Source organism: Grammomys surdaster, unplaced genomic scaffold (assembly GCF_004785775.1).
Source record: "Grammomys surdaster isolate TR1022 unplaced genomic scaffold, NIH_TR_1.0 125984, whole genome shotgun sequence".
NCBI classification, from domain to species: Eukaryota; Metazoa; Chordata; class Mammalia; order Rodentia; family Muridae; genus Grammomys; species Grammomys surdaster.
Genome location: NW_021620800.1, coordinates 595092 through 615927, shown reverse-complemented (window position 1 = coordinate 615927; position 20836 = coordinate 595092). Strand labels below are relative to the sequence as shown.

General features: G+C 44.5%; 1 protein-coding gene across 1 annotated transcript in view; it reads right to left on the bottom strand.

The window, feature by feature from the left end:
- Znf536 (zinc finger protein 536) overlaps positions 1-20070 on the bottom strand; it is a 291973-nt gene extending 271903 nt beyond the window's left edge. Inside the window, exon 1 of the mRNA XM_028754150.1 lies at positions 19914-20070. The gene's annotated coding sequence lies outside the window, so the exon portion shown is untranslated. The remainder of the gene's footprint in view (positions 1-19913) is intronic.
- Positions 20071-20836: the final 766 nt, after the last annotated feature.

The following is a 20836-nucleotide window of genomic DNA, read 5'->3' as shown; positions in this document are numbered from 1 at the left end:
CCATAGCTCAGCTAAGGTGGCTTAGCAGGGAGACACATCACAGCCCAGGAACTTTGTGACCCAAGACTTCTGTCTCCATCCTCAGACAGACAAACTCTCTGAGTCCATCCCCATAACCAAATCAGACAACCATGGCCATGATACACCAGCATGTCAGTACTGCCAGCTGAGGAATGGATATTCCCTGTGGTCCAAGATGTAGGTTGTGCCTGGCTCGGCCACCTGCTGTGGGTGTGGTATTGGCATGTCCTTGTCTGGCACACCAGATCTGTGCCTCTGCAAAGTCACCTCTGAGTCATGCCACAGTTAGTGTCACAACACCCTCCGATGCCACCACCTAGCACGGGATCCACAAATACACGGACTTTGTTTGTTTCTATCCATTCCCAACATCCATGCTAGGTTTACTGAATGAGAGAAAAGGAGGGAGCTTTCTTCACACAGGTCCTCCTTATGAAAAATAAGACAATGGCATCTTTCCAACACAAAGTCCACGAAGTAAACCGAATTTAGTTTTGTGAGCACGGAACACGGAACCGTACTTTAAGGTGAAATCTGTATGGAAAGTACCAAAGTCAAATGCTGAATGATACATTAATTATGCACAGCCCAAGATCTGGGAGAGGTTAAACCCTCGTTCAACAGCAAATTGAGTTCTTTTATTTGATACGAAATCTGTACACTGCGATGATTTGTCCTCGGTGCTTAATGTCACCAAACTTCAGGGGGAGGGGTGTTGAAAAGACAAAAGGAATGGCTAGACATGGGCTTACTCAAGGGTACTCCTTGTTAAAAGATGGAATCTAATAGGCATGAGGAATAATGGCTCCTCAGTACCCCTGCCGGCTGAGGTCAAAAGCCAAATGCACCTGCCACGGTATTAATAACATCTTGTCCCGCTTGCTCCATTAGGGAGTTATGAAGAGTATTTCTAACTCGTGTGGAATGAACAGTTTATAAGAAGAAAGGTTGGAAGTCTCTCTCCAGTTGTATGTGAGCAGGGCAGCCAGGCCTTTCAAGAACACCTCCCTGACTTCCCATAGAAATCTAAATACCCGTGAGCTGTTCAAGCAGTGTGTAGACATTTGTTGGTACAAAAGGGTCCCTTCAACTTACACTGGATGCTGTGCATAAATTGTGGAGAATCTCTTGCCACTGCCTGCTATTTTCTCTTTGGTTTGAACTGAACATGGAGATTTGGCCACGATACAAGTGTCCCTATTGCGCAGTCAAGAGCCAGGTAAGTTCTGCCCAGCTTCGACATGTGGGGCTCCAAGAGGGGGAGAATTTACTAGGGGGTTAAGTCAAAGAGAGGATTCATGAGTGACTCCCTGAATCCTGCAATCATTCTGAAAAGTGACAGAATTTTTTTGGGTGACACATCTAGAATTGACTATGTAACCGTGGCCTCGAAAATACTCTAATTTTACAAAATGTTACCAGAATAGCACAACCTAGAGGAAACTCAAGTAGGCAGTAGGTAAGGTTTACCAGTCTTTAACTACACCCTTCACCTCTGTGTTTACTGCATGAACTGGAGGGGGCCACAGAGAGTAGCACTCTGTGCAATTGGTCTCTCTGGCTAAGAACCAGGAGTTGAGACATTTAATGAGCATCCCAAATTAATCTTTTACCTTCTTCCTTTTTCAAGTAGGCTAACTGAGCCTCAGCTGGAGTAACGAGTCTGCCCAAGCACATAACCAATCAAAGCCCACCTCTTCTTTTTGCTGTTGCTTCCATCTTACCTTTGACCGTAAACCATACATTGCTCTGCAAAGGAAGTGCACAAGGGAGTCATGAGACCTGTCTACTTTCGTTTATACAGTCAAATAACTGAAACACGGCAGGTGAACAGGAACCTGGAACCTTGAAGACCCTGCAGAAGAAAGGCTGGTAGACAGATGCCAGGAAGCTACTATCCAAGCCTCGGTGGTTAATTAGAAGAACCGTGTTCCACCCAGCTTTCTAATGAGAGGTGTGGCTCCCCTCTTTAATCAGTAGTAAATGACCACGGGTACAATACCAAGGGTCTCTTTACACGACAGACACCCCATTTGTTACAAAAGTTTTATTTTTCAACAGTTCTTGTTCTCTGTCATAATGGAGTCTACTATCCAAAGGAGAGTGTTAAAGTCTTTATTTTAAAGTACAGTGAATATAATGACTCGGGGCTGGAGCTCAGTGTCAAAGCCCTTGCCTCAAACATACAAGTCTCCAGATCTGAACTCCAGCACTGCAAAGGTATTCCTAATATTTAGTAGACTTTAACCCCATTGACTGAAGAGAAAACCAGTTATTGGTAATAAGCAACCAAACAGCCAAAAATTTTTTAAGCCTAGCACGCCTGTGCGTAAAGTGATGAACAGTTCCATGGGACACTTTTTCAGTTCTATCCTGTTCCTTCCAGATGACCCACATTGTTGGTTGTCTTCTTACATTTACTAAGGTTGTGGCACTTCCCTCTCTTGTCCCGATGCCTACTTACATGTTGTTAGCTTCAGGGAACTTACAATTTAGCTGAGAAGAGGCTATATTGATAGCTATGAATATAGACATACCTACATGTATGTATATGTGTGTATATATATACATATATATGTATATATATATATATATGTGTGTGTCTGTGCATACATATACATGAAAAGGTATTCATGTTTTAGTTTTATACTAAGCAAATAATATAGGTTTAAAAGGAGAGAGATTTTTACAGCATAGAAGAACTCTATAAAAATGGAGAAATTTTAGGCTCCTCACTCCTCAATTCAACCCCCTGTTCTATGTTTCTCTAGGAATCCTGGCTTGTTGTCAACTCATGGGGAGGAGGAAGGTAAGGGCTTCAAAGACGTTCAGAAAATAGGTTCTTCAAGTCGCAGAAGCACCACCGTAAAGTTCCCCAAGATGGGAGTCACTCGGGAAACAGGATGTGACATAGGTCGAAAGTCCTCTCTCCCCGACTGCAATCACGCTCAGTGATTCGAGTGTCTCATTGAAGCCAGTGGGGTTACTCCACCTCACTCATCAGTCAGATGAGCGGCTCACCAATCAGGGCACCAAGCCGGCATCTTCTTTGGTCCCCACGATGCCTCTGCCCAGGGACCCCCATCAAGAGCTGCCAATGACGAGAACGCAGAGCAACTAACAACTGTCTGTTAATCAGGACCCCACACAGCTGGCTCTCAGCAGCAACAAAGAACCCAGCAAGAGCCCTCTGTGCCCACCATACTGCTGCCAGAGGTGGAGACCCCATGGTCCATCTTAAACAGGTGAGGAACTGGCCTCAAAGAGAAAAATCTCTGTGGTCAAACCCTAAACAAGAAGGGACAGTTTCACTGGATCCATTGTCTCTGAGGGGTTGGGGGGAGAAAGCGTGGCAATGACACTAATATACTTTTGATACAGAGACAACTATTCTGAACTTCTATCATTTGTGGTGACCTCTTTATGAGTTAACAGCCAGCCACAGCTGCAGCTCTGGTTCCCAACAATGGAACAAAAGATGTGTCATGGGACAGTCAGTTCGTGCTTCATGACACAGCATTGTTCCAAAAGGGTCAAGGACAAATTCCCAAATATCTCTCTGTCTCTTTGTCTCTTTGTCTCTCTGTCTCTCTTTGTCTCTTTCTGTCTCTCTGTCTCTCTGTTTCTGTCTCTCGCTGTCTCTGTCTCTGTCTCTGTCTCTCTCTCTCTCTCTCTCTCTCTCTCTCTCTCTCTCTCTCTCTCTCTGTGTGTGTGTGTGTGTGTGTGTGTGTGTGTATAGTGTAAGAGTCTCATTATGTATCCCTGTCTAGCCTTGAACTCACGGTTTTCCTACCCCAGCCTCCCAAATACTGGAATTACAGGCATGTGCCACCTTGCCTGCCCCAATTCCTCTTTACTGTCACTGTAGTATAGATATCTACTGAAATGAAGCATATTATATGATTTATCTTCTTAAAACTTAATGTAACTGTAAGAACCATAAAACAAAAATCATTTCTGCAAAGTTTGAGAATCGTGAAAGAAAGAAAAGCCAGCCAAGCTTGGTGTTACTGGCTCATACTTCCAGCTATGTGGGAGGCTGAAGAAGAGGAATTATAAGTTCATGGTCTGCCTGGTCTACAAAGTCAGAGGCCATCCCAAGCAACCTGTGGGATGCTGTCTCAAAACAAAATTTAGAAGAAATGAATGAATGAATGAGTGAATAAATTAAGGGAGGGAGGGAAGGAGGGAGGGAGGGAGGGAGGGAGGGAGAGAAGTAAGAAAAATTTTCTATTGACAAAAATGTTCTTTTCAGAGAAACAGTAAAAACTAATACATTTTCTTTATGTAGATGAAAACTTTGAAATAAAAATAATCCTGCTGTCTAACATTAAAAGTTCAGTAAATGTTGAATAATAACTTGACATTTAATCTAAAGGTAAGTGCAGAGAAAGATAGGTTGGGTTTTTTTTGTTGTTGTTTTTTTTTGGGGGGGGGTTGGTTGGTTTTTTTGTTTGGTTGGTTTGGTTGGTTTTTTTTGTTTTGTTTTTGTTTTTGTTTTGTTTTGTTTTTGTCTCAACACCTTGTTTGCTTTGTTTTTTGAGATAGAGACTCATAATGACAGCCAGGCTGACCTCAGATTTTCCATCCTCCTACTTCAGCACCCTGAGTGCTACGGTTTCAGGAATGTGCCTCGTTACATCTCACACTTTTATGAAGAACATGTATCTGAGATTAAGACCCATCTGTGTGAGCATTTAGGAAGATACTATCTGGTCAAAGTTCAATGGCTGCTATTTGCAAGTTGCTGTTTCGAAGTCAGAATTGTCAAAGGATGGCCAAAGGCCCTATACTGGAGAGTTGTCCTGGAATGAAAGAAAAGGGAGATGATGGTGGAAGCATTCTACCCAATTAATAAAGACAAGCCCTGGGGAAAAGAGGGGGATGTTGAGACAGACCTGTGGGATGCAGAGTGGCAGTCAAGGACCCCAGAGTAAAGGGTCAGGGCCAAGGACTATGATTAGGCCAAAGAGCTTGAGAGAGGTCTGAGGATATGGAGCCCTTGGGATGTGAGGATACAGTGGAAGAGGGGAGAAGTAGACAAACATCAATTAGAACAGGATGGCTTAATCTACCAACACATTTAACCAAATCCCCTCTCAGATGTAGTTCTACCTCCCAGCCAGTACAGTGATCCCTACCGTGTCCAGCTTCCACTTGACCTAAATCTTTCTAAAGCTATCTACTACGATTTATTAGAAGTAGAGCCATGGTTGTCTCTCATACAGGTGTGAGCATCCCTACAGCTGGTCAGTACTGGTCTCTTTGTAACTGCCCATGTGGGCCTTGCAGTGTCTCCCTTCCCAGCCAGGTTCCGGATAGGGCGTTAATTAGCCAGGACCTCCTTAGAGCGACAGCCTCCATAGGAGTGTCACCCTTAGAAGGAGCACCCACAGGGCTCTCCCTTTAACAACAGTCTGTAAGCTTTTGTCCATACCACAGCAAGGTGAAACAATGCGGAAGATAGCCAAGTTTAGAATTCTTCTGTAATTGTGCTTGAATCAGAAAAATACACATGAGTTCACGGGATGATAAGTATTAGCATGCTTCTCCAAGTTCAAGTGCGTTGTCAATAAGACAATTAAAGCAGTATCAATAAGATGCAGTGTATGTTATTAGCTGCCATCCTATAGCCCTGCCATTTTTTTGCTCCTAGAAAACAAAGAAGAGAAGGTCACAATGAGAGAAATTCTTTTTGTTCAAGTAAAAGGTGTACTGGGGAGGCAGGGGCCAGGGTCCTTCCAAAGAGTATGAGGTGACAGAGAATGCCTGGGTGGGAAGGATGAGTACAATGGGAAATTAACAACCCTATGTCCAAGATGGATCAATCACTTCTGTCATATGGTCCGGGTCAATAAGAGACAGCATCGTCCTTAGCTGACAATCATCAGCCCTTGGAAATCAGAAACTCCAGAGCCTTTTCGAGCAAGTGGAGACTAAGAGAAGATTTGAGTAAACGGAGAAGTGTGAATGAGTCTGGCTTCTAATAGTATGTGTGTCCAAACACATGTCTACAAATACATACATGCACACATAGCCATAGATATCCATACATACAAACACATCAACGGAAAACTGCGTGGTGTGCTGGATCTGACTTGAGAACGAATGATCGCTTGAATACAAATTGCAACGGCAAAAGTTTTATTGTTCCCCAAGACAAAAACCTACACAATGCCTTCTCTATACATCTGCAGAATCAAAAATCATTTTCCTCCAAAAATAACTTGTAAGGAAGGCATTTAGTGCTCTGGAATGAGGGTAGACGCTAAAACTACTATTTGTTGACACTAGGCGATTTCAGATTGAACAGAGAAGTTGTCTCCAAATTAATGAGCCAGACATAATAGAACCCTGTCAAAATATTGATTTTATTTTATCCTACCTATTGTTGGCACTCTCCTCTAAGTTGGGGGGAAATATAATTTCTTCATTAGCATTATTGTTTGTTATTATTACATTAGCCACTGTTTATTATGGGAACAACCTCTGTCACTTTCCAAGAAGATGATAGAACAGTCACGTGGGAATATGTGACAGAGGACTAAAACAACATGGAGGATGTTGCCCCAACCATCTCTGTGATAAACTAATGTACTCCTAAAGACGAGAAAGAAACTGTTAGTTTCCTAATACATGATACATAAACTTAGATCTATATTATATATTGAGATAAAATTACTATCCCAACTAATACTCCAAGTTAAAGCAATTATAACCGGTTCAATACAGCTTACCTTATGATAATCAGATGAATAGCCAATATGTATTCACAGAATTAAATGGATAAAATTAGAGAGAAAACTGTTTGCTGAGATCTATTCTCTTACTCTTCTTTCTTTAGATTAATTTTTTTATGTGCCTGAGTGTTGTGCTTGTGTGTGTGTATGTGCATGCAGTACCCAAGGAGGCCAAAAGAGGGTGTCATATCCCCTAAGACTGGAGTTATAGATTTGTAAGCTGCTATGTGGAGGCTGGGAATCAAACCCCAGTCTTCTGGAAGAGCAGCCAGTGCTCTAAACCACTGAGCCATCTCTCTAGCCCTGTTCCTTTATTCTTAAGGATTATTTTTATAGTGCTCTTAAGCCCCCCTTTTCAGTTAATTCATCATAGAATTTGCTAAGGAGAGGAAAACATTCAAGCAAAGTTTCCAAAAGTGTAAGAGATGTCAGGAGTTTTATTTCTGCGATTTTTCTATTAAGTCTTTGCATTTTCATTTTAATATTTTGCATCTATATCACAGGATATGAAATATAATATATACAATGGGCAATTTGCAATGCTTACAGTTGTTTGATGAATTACTTAACCACTTAAAAACCCAAAAATGATGAGAAAAAGTTAAGTTCCCATAGAGCCAAACTTAATTCATTTCTACTAAAAGTGAAATCAAATTAAACTTTGCCACTGTGGTGATGGAAGTAATAAATCTGAAGACTGAATGGCACACACAATATCTACATCTGGACATCCTTCTTTTGGATATGCAGGTACCATGTGCAAGCATCTGTTTTTTTTTCTTCCACCGTGTTCCTTTCCCTCAACGGGACAGCTGTCTTTGACTCCTGGACAGACTATCAGAAGAGAAGATTGTGCTCTCTTCGAAAGTCTAGGGTGCTATGACATAATAAAATCTCCCAGGAACCCTGTGGGACAGCGACCTACTCACTTTTGTAGCTGTCAGTCCACACCCTTGCAGTTCAGCACACTGCCTGACAGCAAGGTTAGGATGGGAAGAGACAAAAGCAGAAGAGCATAGGAACATTCTGCCGATAAGCAGAGCCAACGAACGGGGCCCCTAGTGCACTGCTATGAAATCCAAGCTCACCCTCTCACTTCCAGACTGTGCAGAGCAAAAGGAGCCACTGCCATTCAGCACTCAATATGGTGATGGATCTGAGAATGGCGCCTTTGGGAAGTTTCAGCCCACAGACATCACATAGTACACTCAACATGAAGGAACTCAATCCAGGCCACCTGATTCCCCCTAGACTGCACAAACACCAGACTTACATTCCTGCTGCCAGCAACAGGGGAAACTATTTACAGTCATCTTCTTTCCTTCCTTTCTTTTTCTTCCTTCCTTCCTTCCTTCCTTTTTCCTTTCTCTTTCTTTCTTTCTGTTTTAGAAGCAGAAGTATTCTCCAAAAAACACTGAGGAGGAGACATTTGGTATCAATGTTGAGAATATTACATACATATATGCTAGTCTTCCATGCATCTGGTGGAGAGCAGATATGTTGATGCCCACACCCCACAGACATGTGAGGAATGTTGCTCGACACAACTTTGAGATGGCTTTAGTCTTATTAGGGGTGGGAGGGTTGTAGGGGGTGGAATAAAAGTCTATCACACATCTGTCAAAATCCCAAGGGACCATATCATACATGGTCTGTCTTACCTAAATTATTTCTGTGAGGTATATGACTGTACAGTCAAAGTACATAGGAGCCATGCATCCCAGGACACACACAATTGGGAGTGGGAGCATGTGGACAGATAAATCCAGGCATCATAAAACTGGTTGTGAATCACAACACAACCTAAGAGAAGTCTATTGTTTCTGTCTTCTGTCTAACTTTGTTTTTTAACTTAACAGTGTGCTGAACTCAGATTAAAACTCCAGTGAATATCTACAGTCTAGAGGTATGCTTCGTTTAACAAGACGGAAGCCTGGAGGAAGCGAGGAAGGAAAACCTGCTTTGGGTGTCAGGAGGAGACACAGAGCAGAGAAGCCCACAGAGGACAAGAGAGACACTCCTCAACAGGTTGTGCTCACATCCGAGAAAGACACTGTGCTATTCTTTGATGCACTTCAGACACCCTGGCCTTCCTTCTCAAACCACCAAGTTCTCTCTGCCTCTTGTCTTTTGCACATGTTTTCTCCTCTGTCAGGAACCCTCTAAGCTCTTTGCTTTGCTAGCTCGTTCTCAACCTTCATCATCCCCTAAGAAAGTGTCACTGATCATCTTGCTGAAGAAGACTTTTTCCTAAGGGACCTCTGCTCTGGTCCTTCATAGCACCCAGGGTAGGAAATGGTAAATAAATATAGGCTCTCTTCCTAGAGCGTCAGGACCCATGAATGCCAGCCTTTCCATCTACACGTGTCCAGTGCTGAACAGTGCCCAGCACACAGCAGAAGCTCAGCAAATACCCTTGGAGCACAACACAGCCCAGAGTGACGTGGAAAGTCCAGTGTGAGAGATATGAGCTTCCCTGTGGGCTCTGCCAACACCGTACCATACACTCTCCTTGAAATAGACCTGTGCTCAGCCTGCGACCCCATGGGAAGTTGGCACAGAGATCTTCAAGAAGGCTCAGATGGTCTGAGTCACTTATGCGTCACATCCCTGGAGAGATGTGTCCCCTTGGAACTCTGCAGACTAGACATCAGCCAGGCACAGCCAAGGTCAAGGTTTCCTTGCCACATAACCAATGTCAATGTCTTTGTCTCAGGTGTGGACTAATGCTATGTACCCAGGAAGAGGCTGGCCACCCAGGTCCTGTTGTCACCTGAGAAAGATGGATGAAGTCTTTGGCTTCATGAACCCTTAAGAGTAGGAGCAGAGGTAAGAGGCCTCTCCAAGCCTTGTTCAGGCTTGATGTTCCCTTGGGTGTGGGGATGTGTCCATGTATTGCTCTAGAGGACAGTTTGACAAAGGAGTGAGTTGCAGAAGAGCAGGAAGGTGAGGTCTTCTGGGGATCAGCAGTTCCCATTCAAGAATAGGAGATAAGGACCAGATTCCACTGTCATTCAGGGCATCATACTTATGGTGTGTTAAGAACAGAGATGGATGATGATAAAGTCATTAGAATATGTCTCCTTCTTTAGGGTTCAAGGAGTATGTATGAGGGGACCTTTATGTCACCTTCTGAGCCTGGGACTCCACTGCTGTTTTCTAGGAAACCTTTTATGTGGCTAGATTTAAGGCAGATGTCAAGAGTCTCTTTTCAGGGACTTGTGCAGCTCTTGTGACACAAATACAGAGAGATCTACAATGCCCCACTAGCAGCTCAAGCCTTGGTAAGACACTACAGATGGCAGAGTGTATTGAGGACTGACTTAAAGGATGTTTGGCAGTTCAGCCCTATGGTCATCAATCTCATGAGCATAGGATGAGTGTTAGGCATTTATTTCCAAGACTTGGTCTTTGTTTGACATCCTCTGGAAGAGATAGAATCTAGAGCCCATACCACATCCCTGGGATATCAGACTTTCCAAGCCACATTGGTATTCCCCTCCAGCAGGAGAAAGTTAGCCAGTAACCTGACCTTTTATCTCTGGGAGCAAGAACAGGAGTTTTGGCTGCTCCTTTCTTGCATGTGTGGCTTGTCCAGAACACAAGAGCTACAGGTTCCATGTATCAGTCTTGCATGCTCAGAATGAAAATCAAGGGCATGCGTGTGTGCGAGTGTGTGTGTGTAAAATTGTTCAAATGGAGCCTAGAACCTAAGAGAGCATTCCTGCCTTCATTCTGCTTTTCTTTTATTACAGTAGCTTCACTTTGGATTTTTGGTGTTTGTTTGTTTGTTTGTTTGTTTGTTTTTATTTCATTTCTAGGGATTGAACACAGAAACTCGAGCATGTTAGGAAAGTGAAGACTGAGTATCATCCCTAGCCTTTTATCTACTTTTAAAGAGGCTTGCCCGTGCTGGCCTCAAATTTTTAATCCTCCTGACTCAGCTACCCCAGGAGCTATGTTGGTAGACCCGGCACCTCCCATTCTATTACTTTGTTTTACAGCATTGACTTCACCAGGATATTAAGGCACTTAATACATCAATGAATGAATGGATGGATGGATGGATGGATGGATGGATGGATGGATGGATGAGAACAGCTCCTTGGATTTGGGAAAAGATGAAGAACAAGACTTATATTCTCATCATGATTCTAGAAGTGAGCATGTGTGTTTGTGAACACGGACGTACACTTGTACACATGTGACTTCCACATGTATCCTCATGTGGTATATATGATATATGTCTACATGTATCTGCACATGTGTGATGTGACATGTGTCTGCCTGTGTGTATTGAGGACACCTTGGAACCTGTGCTATTCCTTGAGGGGAAAGACTGAAAACCATTGTTTAGAGAAGACTGCAGGCCCCACCTCCACTCCAGACTCTGCCTTGAACTAAGCTGACCCTTTAAGATGTGTCCTCAGAAACAGAAGAAATCAATCTGCCGATCTTTATTGATCCCCAGGTAAATAACTCAGAAGACTAGCCTGGGCCGCAAAGGCAAGCAAGCCATTTCTGTGGGCTATGCAGTGATCAGCACCCACAGCTATAAGGTGAGTTCATTTCAACCAGTCAACAAATTCTAGAAGGCAGGCAGTAGTGCTGCCTGAGTACTCCTTGAATAGCTGGGCTCTTCTCTTTTCATCTTGCTGACTTTGTGAGAAAGAAAGAATTACCCCAAGTCTGCCAATGGGAAGAAAGACTTGAAGATCAAAATGATATGCTTACCAACTGCATGGAGGTAGAAGGGGTGCGTGTCGAACTCACACCCCTCTGACTGGCCCTGAGCTCCTTACCACTGTGCAATGCTGCTTCAGAACAAGATGAAACAAAGCAAAAAAAAATGCTTCAAAAAGCTCTTTCTCAGTCTCAAACTGAATGTTTACAGCTCATTCATTGTAACAAGAGTATCTCAATTGTGGAAGGAGGGAGAGACGGTGCCTAAATATTAAATTATGCAAAAAAAATGAACTTATAGCGAGTGATATATCAAGCAACATGTGTGTATCATGTAACCCAGGTTAAAAAAATTAATTAGCAAATCAAATGCACACAAAGACTCCTCTAGATTCTGCTTTCAGGACCAATGGCAAATCGAGTGAGAAAATGTCCAAGCTTGCCTTCTGCTCATCTAAAGGTTAACACTTCACCGAAGATTGAGATTAATAATGGGACAGTCATTCCACACCCCCAGTCCAGAAAAAAAAGTTTTTTGATTCCTTCACCTTTAAGAAGTTGAGAGAGTCAAGATGTGTGCACATTGAAACACAAATCATCATGGCTGAATTTTGCATCAGATTCTGCTGACAGAGAAGCATTCGATCCCAGTCTCCCATCCCGAGGACCAGCATGGGAGGCCAGGCTCCACCGCACCAGAATACAAGAGGCAGATTCTAACTTGAATGTCTCTTCTGGGGATAAGAGCAACTGAGGACCACACCTTCTTTAGATCAATGAACAAATTATTTTATTGAAGGCAGTAGCTGGAGATCACACACAAAAATTGCATGATTCTTATCTCTGTAATAGCATCATGAAAAGAAACAAAAAGTCTTATTCACCACAGACCCCTATGGTACCTAAAATCCACATATGGGCCTGAAATTCTCCACCCAAGCAGCTGGCTTCCGAATCCTGCAGACAATATCTCACCGGGATCCAGGTCTTGTCAACCTTTTGAGACAAATATGAGGACCAAGTTGCAGGTATCAGTGAGATCAAAGGGCAGACTGTCTAGATGTAGCCAACTCTTCTAAAAGAGTTTTGAACATGCTTTGTACCCTAAGATCTAGAATACGTTACTTGACCTCATGGTTAGAAAATAAATGTGTCAATAGGCCCAGTACACCCAGCCCCCTAAAAACAGGTCAGTCGCTCTCAGGTGCATCACACTGGCCAGACGACCAGGCCCTGCCCCAGCCCAATAGATAACACTCTCGGAAGATCACTGTGTTGTTCCCAGGGTGGCAATAGTTGCTAAGAGAGAAAGAAGATTGCTACCTTAACATATTTGTAGATATGACAACTGTCCTTGTCACCTTGCTTAGACTATTTCTTCTGCCTCCAAAATATGCTAGGAAGAAATTATAAATAGATGTAATATTGCAATGTTCACTCCCCTCCCAAAACATACTTTAACTAGACTTTTCAAAAAAATAATAATAATACTTTCAGAATAAATGTATATCTGAAGAGTTGGAAGAGTCAAACAGAGGAAATGGAGACTGATATGATTTTTTTTTAAATTGACTTACAAAAAAGCACTCAGAGAAAATAAATATTAAGTTGTCAAATCAATGGCTAAAGAAAAGAATTACAAACATCAAAATGACTGGTCTTTCCCTCAAAAAACAGTGCCTTCAAAGTCTGTGGGCACTCCAGGCAAGATGATAGTGATCACTCAGGACTCCCAAGAGGTTAGCCCATGTAGTATGGAGAAGGAGCAAAAAGGACGCTTAGCCAGCCCCGCCCAGAGCTGCCCTCTGCTATCAGAGGCCTCAGCTGACAGATTAAACCCTTTCATGTCCACATGTGGTCACTTTTCTCCCTCCCACATTCCCACACTGCCGATCCTCAATCTTTGGGACTTTTCTTGGGTTGTTGAAGGAGGGCTACCACCCACCAGAGCTGATCGTGCCCATCCCCCATCAGGTGGCAACAGTGGTGACCGAAGTCTCTCAGGCACTGCAGAGACCAGACATAAGTTTAATTAGCGGATCCAGTCCTGCTCGTCTGAGAACCAGTGTGTTCAGAGCATTCTCTAGCCTGCTGAAACAGCAGCTTGGCATCCACGAGCCATAACCTCAAATCAGAGCTCTGAAATGAAGGAAGGGGAATAACCTGGGCCCTTGCCCTGTCCTTCCTGTTCTTCATCCCTTCTGTAGGCTTCCTACACACCCTACTCTGGCCTTAATAACCAGCTTTGGCTGAGTAGACAGAAAGGGTTTTTGTTTTTAATAAAGAATTAAAATCTTAGAAAAATGAGTCACATTTGCCTCTTGTAAACAGGAAGATAACTTTCTAGATATTTTTAAAGATAAACTAAAGAGCTAGCCACTCAAAGAGATGATACTTTCTTTATATGTAGAATTTATGCTCTTTGGAATCTATGGGCTGTCTCTGCAGTGACTTCAGTTGATGAGAGTTTCCAAATACTTTCTCCCTCGTGCAAATAAATTTACAACAATACATATGTTCGGCAAACAACCAGTTCTGGTTTCTGTTTTCCACTTCCATTTTAAAGGGGACTTGATATTTCTTTGAAAGGTGATTTGTACAGAAAAGCAGGAAGGATATAGGCAAGATTAAGACCTGAAACTGCACCAGCCAGAGCAGTTGTCTTCAAATCTCTCGGCTGCAACAAGTTGTCATGCACTCAGTTTGCCCATGGGAAGCTGCATCACCTTAATGGCTAAATGGCCTGAACAAGACAATGCACCCAAAGGGTAGCATGTGGCACCCACAGAGACCCAATATCCAACACTACTTGGCAGGTACTAACACTACAACCACGTCATGTCTCTAAGGTCCTTGGGGTTTCCAGGCAGCACTGACTATTGTGTTAATACATGCCCCTGAGTGTTACCAGAGCTGTTCTATGAACCAAAGTCCCTGACTGAGAAGCAGGTAAGTCTGTAAGTGAAGCACCCAGGCATAATGGCTCATTTCTACAATCCCAACACTTATGGGACTCAGTCAGGGTTACCTAGCAAGGCCCTGTCACTAAACAAGTGCAATCCCAAAACAAAGATTGGGAATCACATTGGAACCTTAGAAATATGAGTTATTCTAATCAAAGTTGAATGGGTGACTCTGTGTCTGTGATTAATCTGAATGTTTAGAGAATCTATAAATTCGCTTTTACAGTTCTCTCTCTCTCTCTCTCTCTCTCTCTCTCTCTCTCTCTCTCTCTCTCAACTGGCAGGGTGGACGTCCCATCAGGGGGGAATGAGAGGGTAGGATCAGAATACAGGGACAAGCCCACCTGCATCTCAGTATCCAAAGAACCAACTAAACAGGGTAACCAAAGCATATGTACCTTAATAAAAAGCTCTCAGGTTAAAGTCAGCTCAAGTCTACATGGTCATTTTTCCTGTGTCAAAACGGCACCTAATTTTCTCATTGGAAAGCCATATACTGAAAATAGGAATGGGGAAGGGGCTTAGACACTGGTTTGCAGGCCTCCATCTCTCACTACTCAGGAAGCATCTGCCTAGCTTTCTGACTCACTGAGCTGTGGGATCCTGCACTTCTTGGACCAGGCTCGCTATGGTACCTATGACCTTCTTTCCTTCTCCTTGCCAGTTCCTAGTGTAGGAGGGGCAGACATGCTTCACTACCTTAGAGTCAAGAGGGGGCAAAAAAAGGGCATGAGCCAATCACCTCCCCTGCCTCAGTTTGCCTTCATGAAACTCAGAATAAACATAGAACCTGCCTGCCTAAGGAAGTGCATAGTCAGAGCTCAAAAACAAATGACTGTCATTATCTTGCCAATGGGGTGTCCAGCCTCATCAAAGTGCCTGAGCACTGTCACTTAAAGCTTCCTGGTTTCCATGTGGTCCAGGGACACAGCTCTCCCCCACCGAGCCATTTTAAAGATATAATTGGTATCCCTGTTTACATGTGGTCCACAGAAACAGCTCTCGCTCACATGACCTTTTTAAAGGTATAAATTGTTATTCAGAAACATTGAAATTGAGCCCACATTTTGCACTGGACAGCCTTTTATTCTTCCATGTATTTTTACACAATGAAAAAAAGTCTTCTTTCTTCCAGAGTTTAAGGGCTAGCCTCATTTTTCCATGGATGAATCCCCTGGTCTAACAGGTACCAAGACAATTCTGCATATCAACTGTATACTTCTTGGGAGTAAGATCAAAATTGATCTCCAAGTCCCCTTTGAGAGGTCCAGGATGAAGCCTGAGGCATGAACAATTCAGGGCATGAGCTTGATTCTCTTTCCTGGGAGTACAGGAATATGTCTAGACATCCCTGATAGTCATGATCAGGAGATTATGGCATCCATTGGGCATATTGCTAAACATCCCACAGGACAAACACCCATAAGTGGAGTATATACCTACTACCATCTTTGAGACCTCTCAGATCAGCAGAAATGATGCCCAGGTTACTCCTGCAAGTTCCACTCAAGAACTCATCATCACAGAAAACTGGCTTCTTTAAGGCAGTGCAGGGAGTCTCCAAGTCTGGGACATCTCCAGCAAGCCCAGCATATATGGAAAGCTGAGTAGAAGAGGCTCTCTACAGTTACTCAAATACAAGAGGTGGACCAAAGCCCACAATAGTTTTTTTAAAGGGAACTCTGGAGAGTACCTCCAACAGCCAGGACTACTACCACGCTACTCAAGGTAGACAATCAACAGGAGTCTATGAGTGGTCCAGGCTAGCCCAAGAAAACTCTACTCTAGGTCTTCCTAGGGTGCACAGCAGATGGCTTGCTACACGGCTCACCTTTCTGAGGTGGCTTTGATCTCTGTCCGCCTGTATTTAGAAAATACAAAATAAAGTTGGATGTGAGAACAGTATCGCCCAGGGCCCACATCCTAAGGATAAATGCTTCTAGTTCCTAATTCTTTCTGTAATGATCGCTCCACCTGACATGCACAGGGGCAAATTGACTATTTTCTCTTATACACTGAAATTGTAAGTGAAAAGGATAGTATCTCAGAGCAGGTGCTTCTAACAGGCAATACCCTCCCACTGCGGGGTGTGTGTGTGTGTGTGTGTGTGTGTGTGTGTGTGTATGTGTGTGTGTGTGTGTGAATGATGTACACCACGCACATACCATGTACAGACCTTCCATTCCCAAGCAAGACCCCAGTTATAACAACCAAAAGTCACCTCCAAGCTTAGCTCTTTCTGAACCCACACATTATTGGCTCACCATTCTAGGAATGCACAGGGCAACATAACAGTTAGCCAAAAGCTTCAAGATCTGAAAATCAGTCCTCTTTCTTGGCAGAGCTTCTCCTTGCAAAACTTTCTACACAACTTCATGATCTGGCTACCCAATTGGAGAGAGCCTCTGTACACACCTTCTATTATGGTAGCTGTATCTTAAACAGCGAGCCCTGGAGGAGGGATGCTATGCCGTTGTAGAGGGCAGTCATGGCTACAAGAAGAAGAAGGAGTGGGGAGAAGGAGGGGAAGGAGGGAAAGAAGAAGAAGAAGAAGAAGAAGAAGAAGAAGAAGAAGAAGAGGAGGAGGAGGAGGAGTAGGAGGAGGAGGAGGAGGAGGAGGAGGAGGAGGAGGAGGAGGAGGAGGAGGAGGAGGAGGAGGAGGAAGAAGAAGAAGAGGAGGAGGAAGAGGAGGAGGAAGAAGAAGAAGAGGAAGAAGACAACGCTGCTAGTTCAGACACTTTGCCAAGGTGAGGGACTTTATTCTTTTTTTTTTCCCTCCAAAATGCAGCCTCTACAACCAGAGAAATGGTATAGGACATCAAGGGAAGACCTTACCTGGAGACACCATGAAGCTGGGCTCACCACTCAAGGACTTCCAAGTCCTAGCAGGTAGGCTGAGGGGAGGGCATTTCTGTACTCAGCATGGCCCCAAAATGACCTACTGGAAACTCACTTATGATTTAAATTTGTATCAAGTCTCACTTTAAATAATGTTAAGAACAAAATGCAAGCTGATATTTCAGCTTACTTAAAAGGCTTATTAAAAACACTAAATCTAAGGATCTTAAAAAGCTGTAATTGTCCTCATTGAAACTAGAAAAATAAATCTATTTTGCTTTCTTCTTTTATGTTCCCCTTCTTTAAAAAAAAAAAAAAACAAATTCATCTATATCCTCACGAGCATCATTGCTGTCTTTTTTTCCCTTTCCATTCAAGGCACTTTAAAAACACCTGTGCCATTCATAGACAACTTTTGAGCAAAAGGCAGTCATGCTTGTGGAAGGCTGTTTAACTGATTTCCTGATGTCAGAGATAAGCTCGTCTTGCTCTAAAAGTAAGATGGAGTTTGGAGCTCAGCATGAAAGGGCTTGTAGGTTTTATGGGTCTGAGCTGATGAAATTTCCTTGGTTACCTGAGGCAGAAGAGACAACCCAATGGGTCAGCTTTTGGAGGCTCGGCAGACACTGCATATCCAAGCACTGCCTTCAATTCCCCATGGGCAGATCCGACCAGTAGGACCACATGTCTTGACCAGTTCCTATCTTTTCCCATAATAGAGGCTATTAGCCTCTGGCTTGGACCAACCCAGCATGACAGTTGCTCCACGCCTGCCCTAAGCCTTCAGTGAAGACAGCTCTGACCAGCAGTTAAATTGCTGAGTTGTAAGGATCTGAAGCCTGCTCAGAAGTTAAACACTCCAGGCATAGAACACGATGGGTTTTCAGAGCACTGGTCCAAGAGAATGCAAATGTATTGAAAGCATTCTTTTCTCCAGGTTTTACATAATTACCATTTATGTCTCCAGGAACTGTTTCCCCAGCCCAGTTTAGGGTGGAAGCATTTTAAAGACTTTCTCTGCAGATGACATATGAGGCACTAACCTTTTTTCATGTGCCCAGATGTTAAGTTCATTTTCATCACATTTATGCAAATTTCATTTGAACAGTAAATCAAAAGAAATCTTAAATCATCGTACACTATTTAAAAATCAACACTAAAGCCGGTTTACTTGAAGCTATCTCTAACATAAAGTCATGGTTAATGAACTGAATACCACAGTTCTTTTTTCCATACAAGGGCTATAACAAGATCTGAGGTCCTCAGCATCTACCACATCTGAGCATTCCTGCCCGTTCACTCTCAGAGTCCAGTTTACCCAGATTAAGAATGTTCTGTACATCAAAGCCTTCCAAAAGTTTTCCAAACTTTGGGAAATCAGGGGACCCTCAGTCCAGGAGTCTGACAACCACAGTAGTGTCTACGTTAGGCCCACCAATGTAAAAACTGAGCTCAGTGGCCATGCTTTTGGTAGCTGATTCTTTGTTGGTCAGGTGGGGGGGGGGCTAATTCCTAGGGCTCTGTGTCCTGCGATTGTCAGGGAGCTGGGCAAAGTGCTATCGTTACCAGCAACTCAGCCAGGCGAGTAATGGTGGGATCAAGAGACATTTGCACCGCTATCAGGATGACATCATAGCTAAAGCAGCCTTCAGCCAAAGCCCTAGGCTCTCTTAGAGCAGAGGCCAAAGGGCTATGGGGGGGGAGGTGCCCCCCTGCAACTCCCAGAACTGAAAGCTGAGTCTCAAGCCCCTGCCATGCAGGGTGGTGGGCCTTGCCCACAGCCAAGTTCCCAGGCAGGCCCTGAATTGGGAAGGACAGCTGGAGTCTTCTCCAAGGCAATCCACTTTCCCCTTCCATCTTGTTCACTGTAAATACTACCACTACTAATAATATATTATGCATTTTTTAACAATTTGAAATTGTGAAGCCACTTCCCTGACCAGGGTGGAGCCGGCATGTCATGCCCGCAGCTGCATTTATGCTGTAGAATTTATAGCATTTCCAACTAAACTGTCTATCTGTTGATGGTGACCCTGTCTTAGGCAAAACAGCTCTCACTCCATTCTTCAAGCAATAGAAACAGAGGACGCTGAAGGGGAAGGCGGACTAGAAGGGAAGCCTTCCTGCTCTTGTTTTGGTTGCTTTTCTTCCTTTTAAAGCACAGCAAAACACACGAGCGCACACACAAGCGCACGCACACACTGAGACACAAACCTGAGAATAATGGGGGAGGCATTTGGCGACAAACTGCATCCGCGACGCGGCGCGACAGGCAGCCAACCCCGCTCACTCGCAGCTCAGCTCTCCACGCCGCGGTAGCGGCGGCGGCGACGGCGACAGGGACCCTCCACCCTCCCAGAGAACCACTTATGCCCTACTCTCAACTATGTCCCCAAGATCTTCTCTTCAGTCTCGCCTCAACTATGCGCGTGGTCCAGATACCTCACCTCGCCGGAAAAGTGGAGAGACGAGTGGGAATTCTGTTTTTTTTTTAACAGCAAAAAAAAACAAAAAAACAAAACAAAACAAAAAAAAGTTCCTCGAACATCCAGCCCAGCAGATGCAATTCTCCCGCCCGCTGCACACTCTCACCCGAGCCGACCGGGCACTCACCCCCAGCACTGCGCCCTCACCTCGGGGCGCGCGGAGGGCACCGCGGGGCACTTACTTGGCACTTGCTTTTGAGTGTGCAGGTCGTCGCGGTTTTCACTTGGGTTTTCAAATAAGTTTCAGGGAGGAAGGAGGCAAAAAAAAAAATCCAATTATGCAAATGGACTCCGGCCGGGGGAGGCGCGCGTTGAATCTGACGCTGCTACTGTACGAGTTCTTGGAGCAGCCCCGGCCCGGCAGATTTATGGGGGCGCGTCACGGCTACGCCAGGTCCCGCTGCCGGAGCATCTCGAAGTTAATTAAAGCGGTAATGTCCACTTTCCTGGCGACCCTCCTTGCGTGGGTTTGCTATTTCACCCTCCAACGGGACCCGGGAAGGGACACGGGTGTGCCCCCCACGCCCCTCTTCTTTCTCTTTTCTCCTTCCCCCTCTTCTGCCTCTCTCTTTCTCTCCCTCCTTTTTCCTCTCTTTAAGTCGCCTGCCTTGCACTCAGTGAACAATGAACAAAGATGTGAGTGATGGGGAAAGATCGCCCCCCTCCCAGCCCAAGCAGTGAGCGAAGCTGGTCTCAAAGTCAAAATCCAGTTGTTGAAAACTGAGAAAGAAAACCGGAGTCTCCACGCTAGCCTCCCTTTCTACACATGGACACACGCACGCACACGTATGAGCAAGCACACTCCACCCCAAGTTCACCTAAGCCCTGCCTGGAGACCTAGGGACCGTGGGGGGAAAACCAAGGCCCAGGCGCGCAAGGCTGCCCAACTCGCGGAGGACACGAGGGGACAGCAGGGACAGGGAGCTGTGCTCGCTCGGGCTAAGATCATTTCCCGAGCCCCTCCCAGTCTGCTACCCCCACCACTACCCTCCGGCCCCCTCCCGACGTCTACACCGAGCGGCCTGGCCCCGCGGCCCCGCTCCGGCTGCAGCCGGCCGGATGCGCTCAGCAAACGCGGCCCCTGTCGGATTTCTGCTAAACTGCA